This window comes from Morone saxatilis, unplaced genomic scaffold (assembly GCF_004916995.1).
Source record: "Morone saxatilis isolate NCDOM2014 unplaced genomic scaffold, NCSU_SB_2.0 Contig3, whole genome shotgun sequence".
NCBI lineage: Eukaryota > Metazoa > Chordata > Actinopteri > Moronidae > Morone > Morone saxatilis.
In genome coordinates this window covers 7,528,129-7,535,227 of record NW_023339873.1, presented here as the reverse complement: position 1 = coordinate 7,535,227, position 7,099 = coordinate 7,528,129, and the positions used below count along the sequence as shown (strand labels likewise).

Sequence of the window (7,099 nt, the reverse complement as noted above, 5' to 3'; positions counted from 1 at the left end):
GTGTTTAGGATGTCAAAATTGATGTTTCTTTGCAGCCTTATAACTGTTTTCTACCTGATCAATGTTCATCACTGAGGCAATAAAATGGTAATACAAAATTTGTTATAAATTTATATTTGTTAAAACAGCTCTGAGCTTTTGTTCTGAGAATCAGAATGAATCTATAAGTGACCACTATTTTAATATTGATATATATTAGGCTAATGAATCAGAAAACAGACTCATAGCAAGTTTGGAAATGACCAAAAATCACTTGTTTAGTTCTTGTTTTTATTGCTTATAAAATACCTGCTCCGCCTAACAGTCCTTCCGAACTGACTGAACAACCCTGCTGTGACTGCTTCTGTCACAAAAGTAAAAGGGGAGCAGTCTGTTTTGACTTTTCGTGGTGCGCACCGTGCACTACGGTAAAGAGGCGGGCTTTGACCTACATGTGCGTCGCGTTTTGATTGACATGGCGGAGTCTCGCAGTACGCGTAGCGCCGCGCCAGCAGACAGTCAAGACCGGACCCTGGGAATAAAAAAACGCGCAGCCCCGTCTGTTTGAAGATTATTTTATTGCAGCGAGGTGAGTTCTTTTACACTTCTTTCACGGCGCTAACCTCCCCGCAAAGAAAACGGGAACGAAGGGCGATGGAGTCGATGTTGAAAAAGTTTTTTAGAAGTGCGTGTCTGTGTGCGAGTGTGTGTATGTGTGTGTGTGAGTGAGTTTGGAGATCCGAGCGCTGACGCCGGCAGTCTGGGCCACTTGGCCAGCGCAAAGGAAAAAGGAAAACTGCTCCGCTGCTGCTGCTGCTGCGGAGGAGTAGGAGGAGGAGGAGGGGGGTGAATCGAAACTTTTGGGCAAAAATGTCCCGTTTATTTGGAAACAACAAGGGAAAAGGCAAAAACAATGAGGGGGGGATTTACGCGTTAGTTCTTCACTCAGGTCGAGTGAATGTGTCGGGGGTTTGCGCGTTTGGAGCCCTGCTCTTTGTGGTCTCGATTTCTCCGCTTTCACGAAAGAATGTGTTTTTGTCTCCCGAGGACTTCAGATTGAGCGAGTGCGCAACAGGAGAAAACCTTTTCTCTTTGGCGTATTTATGCGACAAATCGCGCAAATTGCGCCGCAACTCGCGTTCTGGAAACAGTCGGTCGCGTTGTAGCTGCTCAAAATCAGGAAATGAGCACTTTTTATAGCTGGAAAATAACTTGGAATGGAAGATGCTGAGGCAGTCAGATTTGACAGAGGGGGTTGCGAAATCTTTGAATTGACACTGTAGGGGGTTATTTTGCAGTGGATAGCTGTTGAGAAGTGTTGTGTTAGAGCGACTTTCCGTAGACTTTGTGTGCAGTTGCAGAATTCTGGAAAAAAAAAAAGGCTTTTGGGAAGAAAAAAAATTTCAACTCCAGCATATTCCTAAGCATTCCTTCCCAGCCAGTCTCTCTCTTCTCTCTCTCTCTCTTCTCTTTCTCTCTCCCCCTCTCTCTCCCTCTCTCCCCCTCAGAAACGACTACGTGTCTGTCTGTGCAGGGAAGACAAGTCTCTCTCTCTCAGCCACTCTTGATGCAGACGTGGAAATCAAGCATTGGTCTCTCCTCCTTGAAACGATCGATTATCTGCCTTCCACGTATCTCCTTAAAAGAAAAAAGAAAATATCCAAAAAAGCCCTTTTTAATTCATCAGTGGGTGACACAGGAGCTGTGACATGTATATAGGTCTGGACGGCTAAGATGCAAAAGATGACTTGAGATCTAGATTTTTTTTTTCTATTTAATAACAGGACTGGAAGTGGTTAATTGTCATGCTGTCATGATTAGCGGCCGATGGGGGGGTGTAATTGGGGCTATGATTTGGGAATCACATATCACCTCCTGCTGTGGGCTCTGGATCCAGTGGGCACGTTGGAGAATATAGGCTAGGGGAAAAAATAACCTAACACATCTCACACACACACGCATGCACGCACTTACTTTTTTCGGGGGAGAGAGAGAGAGAGAAAGAGAGAAGGAGAAATCCGATCCCAAATACATGACGTCAGATGACATTCCTTTGGTGAAAGGCTGATGTGGCCATGTAATTTTTTTTTTTCTAAGAAAAACTGATATCCGAGTTTTTTTTTTTTCTTCTTCTTCTTGTAGAGAGGTGGAAATGATTGGCTGCCCGCTGGAAAAGGTGTGTTTAGGCTGTTTAGGTGAGAGCAAAGGAATTCTCTCTCTGTGGTGCATGAATGGGCAATTTATTTTGCTTCCACAAGTCAGAGGCATCAAAGAGTCTAAGCATCAAACACTGGGGGTATAGTCACCAAGCAAAGGTATGGCCGGTAGGAAGTAGGGAAAGACAGAGTCATAATTTGTGCAATTTGCAGAAAGTCCCTCTAGTTTCTAGTTCTTTCTTCCCACCCCCCTTTGAAATCTTTCAAAAAGTCACATTTCTAAATCTGGACCTAACTCAGTTTTTCTTCTGCTCTTTAGCCCCCAGGATGTCTCTTTTGGTTTCTTAGGTCTCAGTCTGAGTTGTTTATCGAGCCCTGCACCTAACGTTGATGTGTGTTGCATGCGAAACAAACGCTAAAGGTGCTGTAGATCAGGGCGCCGCAAAGTCATGGAAATGTAGGATCACTGGTGAAGACGTTGTGTAGGTCTGAACACCCAGGTAGCCTGAAGTTCAAGGTGCCGAGCTGATCTTGAAGGATAAGTGCAATGGATGTTTTCAAAGCAAAAACTTTGTGTTTTCATGGGTTAAGTGCTACACCCATATCCCTCTTAACACAAGATGAATGAGGTTTATATCACTGTACACTGTTCTCTGAAAGTTAAGCCTCTTTGGCTTCAACATTTATACACAATAAGAATGTAAACAAAGCTCACAGGCTGGCATTTGAAAAGTTATGAAAGCCCTCTTATGTTTTCTTGTATTTGTAGCAAATTCAATAGAGGTTTGGACGGGAACTCAGATTTTTAGCATTTGTAATGACAGTGTTTTTGAGTTTTTATGTTTTGTTTTTTTTTTACTTTTATATTTGTGTGTAGTTGGCTGTGTGGGGCGCCAAGAATGTGCTAGAGGATGTACAACAGCAGAATGTAAGCAGAGATTTTCACTCAAACTGATGCAACTGCAAGCAAGTGAATTTCTTTCCTCAAGTTTAAGTCTGTCACTTGAAAAATACCTCCTTTTTCTCTCCAATGCACTGCAATTACATAACAGAACAGCAAGAACAGTGTTTAGACTGGAGTCAGGTTGAAGGAGGGTAGCCATTGTTGCTTTGGCCTTTCTCTGTCGTTCACATGAATGGTCAAAGGGTTGAATAACGCTTTATATAAGTTAACGACCTATGTTCTGTAACCATTACAGCTTTTTCGCACAGCTACAACCCACTCAGTTGTTTCAGTCCTTGTGATTTCTCTCATTAGGAAGTACCTGTATTGTGCTTTCTTTTGACAGGCATGTTTTCTTGACAAGAACTTTTCCTCCTCTAGCAGGGGAAAATAAAACACCAAGAATGACATACAGTGATCCTGGTTTGATGGACTGATTGTATTTTAGTGGAATGTGGAAGATGTTTAGCTTCTAATAGTTTTGAGACAGGTTATTCTAAGAGCAATGAGGAAGTTATTCCTGTGTTTCATGTGAACTCGTGATGCCAAGAGCACCCGTCCCCATCTAACCTCAGGCCTAATCTGGATTCTCCGCTTTCTGCCCGCACAGACTTGCGGCTCACTGTTGGCCCAATAAAACCTTCAGGTACGCCCGGTTGAAATGGGGTCAGGGAAGGGGCAGGATGATGCTAGCCATTGTGTGTTTGCGTGTGTGCATGTGTGACTGACTGGTAACCTAGAACATGTTATCCAAGGGGTAGTGTTACTGAGCAGTGCTTGTGTATCAGGAACATAAGCTGGAGCGGCTATACAGTTACACGGACGAGACAATGCAGCTCTGGAAAAAGTGTGTGAGCATGTGAGAGAGATTCAGATAAATCTCCTCTCTGTTTGTTTCTTTTTAGGTTAGTTTTCCAGGAGTAGAGCTTTTATAACTGTATTGTTATCATGTCTTCGTGCAGGTTATAGCTGCTACCAAATGTGCTTTAACATATACTGTACATATACTGTACATTTTTGAAGGCACTGATTGATATTTCTGAGAGAGTGAAATAAAGTTTATTCTGTTAATTGGTTATTTTCTATCAGGCAAAATTCACTTTTGTGAAATACATACAAATTTTATGTGAACAATTAATTAATAAAACTAAACAGCTGAACAACTTTTTTTGGGCTGCATTTTCAAACATTATATAGACAAAAGTAATCAATTAATCTAGAAAATGATTATCAGATTAAGTGATAATGAAAATAACCTGCAGCAATATAACTGGCTTAGATTGTTTTTGCAAAACTAAACAAAGAATATTTTTGGGTTTTTCTGCATTGATTTAGTTATTTTCAGATATTTCCAATTAATCCAGAAAATAATCACCACATTATTTGATAATGAAAATAATTTATAACCCTAGTCAGTATAGGACAGCAGTGATTTAGCTGGTGTCTAAGCCCTGGAAGCACCCATTTATCATCTGCAGTTCTTGGTGTATCTGCAAATAATCATCCATAATTGCTCTTTATATATACTGATAAGGGCCATTTAAAATGCTGCAGTTGACCCTGATCAGCTACCCATATTTGGAATATTTCCTCTCCATAAATTGGTATGCCTTTTCTATGTACAGTACTAAACTATGTCTGCAGTCTGCATAATGTCTGCGATCAGTCGTACCATCTGTTTCTCCAAATGCAACAGGTGTGCTTCCCAGAAAGATTGCTGGCTTTACTGTTACTGTTAGCGGTTTGGTCAATTGAACAAGCTGCTTCGTTGCCTGTGATAAGAGGTTTTCTTATTGGATGTGTGGAGGCGTTCCCGTTTGGTGAGGTCAAGGGGTCGACACCTGGAGAGTTTCTACAGTTTCTCCTCCTCTTGTCCCTGTAACCCTTCTGTGCTGATAATGCACAGTGAAGCATATAGGTTGTCCCTGTGGTGGAGCAGACCGGTATGTTTGCCTTGAAATACCGTCTCTGCTGCGGCTGCTGTGACACATGATGGAGTGCAGGGAAGCTCTAGATGAAACACCAATCTAAACTTATGTGACCCACTGTGTCATTTGACATGTCTTAACACAAGTGGGTTTATTATTAACCTGACAGAAATATTTATGCAATAGATTAATAATTCCTTATTAGGGCTGCAACTAACAATTATTTTCATTGCTAATAATTCAGCCATTTATATTCTCAATATCTGCATTTCCATTGTGGTCTAAAGACCAGTGAAGTTTAGGCAAATGGGGAAAGTTCCTGCAGTGGAACCGAGGCTAAAGAGTTTGATTTTCATTTTACAGTTTCCTACTTGTTTGTATTCATATGTCATACTGATGTTGCTCCTCTTACAGTAAATAGGACTGACTTTTTGTTCAGCCTAATACACAACGTCAGGATTGTAAAGAACCTTCCAGTCCTCATAAAAAAAGAAGAAGTTTACAGTAGTATTTGGGCACTGTGGGATGATGTTAGAATGTATGTATGCATTTCTGGTGCAAGTTCTTAGTTTGTTTTGTGTTTATATGTATGTGAGTGAACCAAGTGTTATCGGTTACGGTGAGATTGCAATAAAAAATTGGTGACTCGGGTTAAATTTAGGTAAAATGAAACCTGCAGGCACTGTGTTATACTGTATCATGTAAACAGATACCAAATAAAAGCTGCATGTGGGTGCAAAGTCTAAAAAAGACAACAACTTTATGTCCTATCTCATGACGGCAGCTGGTTATCTGCTGCTTTATGCTTTCACTTTCCATTTCCCAGCTCTTCCTCCATGCCACTGCTTGTTTTCTTACTGTCTCTCTCCTGCGTGCATTCTCCTCTCTCCCCACCTGTTTCTTGGTGTCTTTTTCTCTCCCATATGAACTGCAGCTTTTTGTTGAAGTATCCCAGCATCTCATGTTTGCTTGGCACAGAGCTGTAATGTTTACCCTCCTCCTCTCTTTCTTTCTGCCTCCCTCCCTTCCTCCCTCCTTCCCTTCCTCTTTCGTTCTCCAGTCTCCCCTTTTTGTCTCCCTTGATAATTTCCTGCATTGTTGACAGTTGATTTAGAAGAAGATAAAAGAAGCCTTTCAACTTCTCTACCCCCGTCTCCCTCCTCCCCTCTCCATTCCCATTGCCCTCTCCTCTCCTTTCCTTTCCTCTCCTTTCCTCTCCTCTCCTCTCTCCTCTTCTCTCTTATAGCATAATAAATAAATGCCAGACAGTCTCAGTCATGTTTGTCTACTTTTACAAGTTTCAGTGCAAATTATCTGACATTTGGAGAAATGTGACGCCTCTTCTGACCCACTATTATTGCTGCTATTAAATCTAAAACTGTCATGAAGGTCATTGAAGTTCTCAGCTATCCTAAACCTTCTGCTAAAAAAATAGCAGATCTCGTGGTCATAATTCAATTTCAAGTGAACAAACTTCATAACAAGTCATTAATTTATTTGATGGTTTATACTATAATAATAATAATAATAATAATAATAATAATAATAATAATAATTAGATGAATAATAATAATTATTAGATGTTTTATGTTATGAATGATAAGAGTAAGGCTGCAACTAATGATTATTTACATACATTTGTACAAGCTGTCTTGTTCTTTTCAACTAGAAGTCCAAAGGCCACATTTTTCAGCAAGTTTGGAGGTTGTTCTGATGTCTGGTTTATAATATTTATCAACATAATATGCCCGTGCAAAGCATTTTGGAATGAAAGCTTTCATGCTATATTGTGCTAAAGCAAGTCATGAACTTGAAAACACCTTCTTGCATGTTTCTTGATGGGCATTTTGCAATATTCTATGGGATTATATTGAACAAGGAGGTACCAGGAGGTTGTATAGTATGGTTTAGTAAAATATATTATAGTACAGTACAGTATTGTATAACTCTGTGAGGGGATAGACTTTCTGTGCAAATGACAACAATGTTTGCACAGCTTTGATACATTTGAATACACAACATTGTTGGCGCATGATGCAACGCGTGACTTCACCAGAAAACTCTCACTTCTCTAGTTGCTGAAGTGAATCAGT

At 40.5% G+C, this 7,099-nt stretch overlaps 1 protein-coding gene across 1 annotated transcript in view; it reads left to right on the top strand.

Moving 5' to 3' along the window:
- The first annotated feature begins 439 nt into the window (after window positions 1-439).
- fndc3ba (fibronectin type III domain containing 3Ba) overlaps window positions 440-7,099 on the top strand; it is an 81,131-nt gene continuing 74,471 nt past the window's right edge. Inside the window, exon 1 of the mRNA XM_035673670.1 lies at window positions 440-568. The gene's annotated coding sequence lies outside the window, so the exon portion shown is untranslated. The remainder of the gene's footprint in view (window positions 569-7,099) is intronic.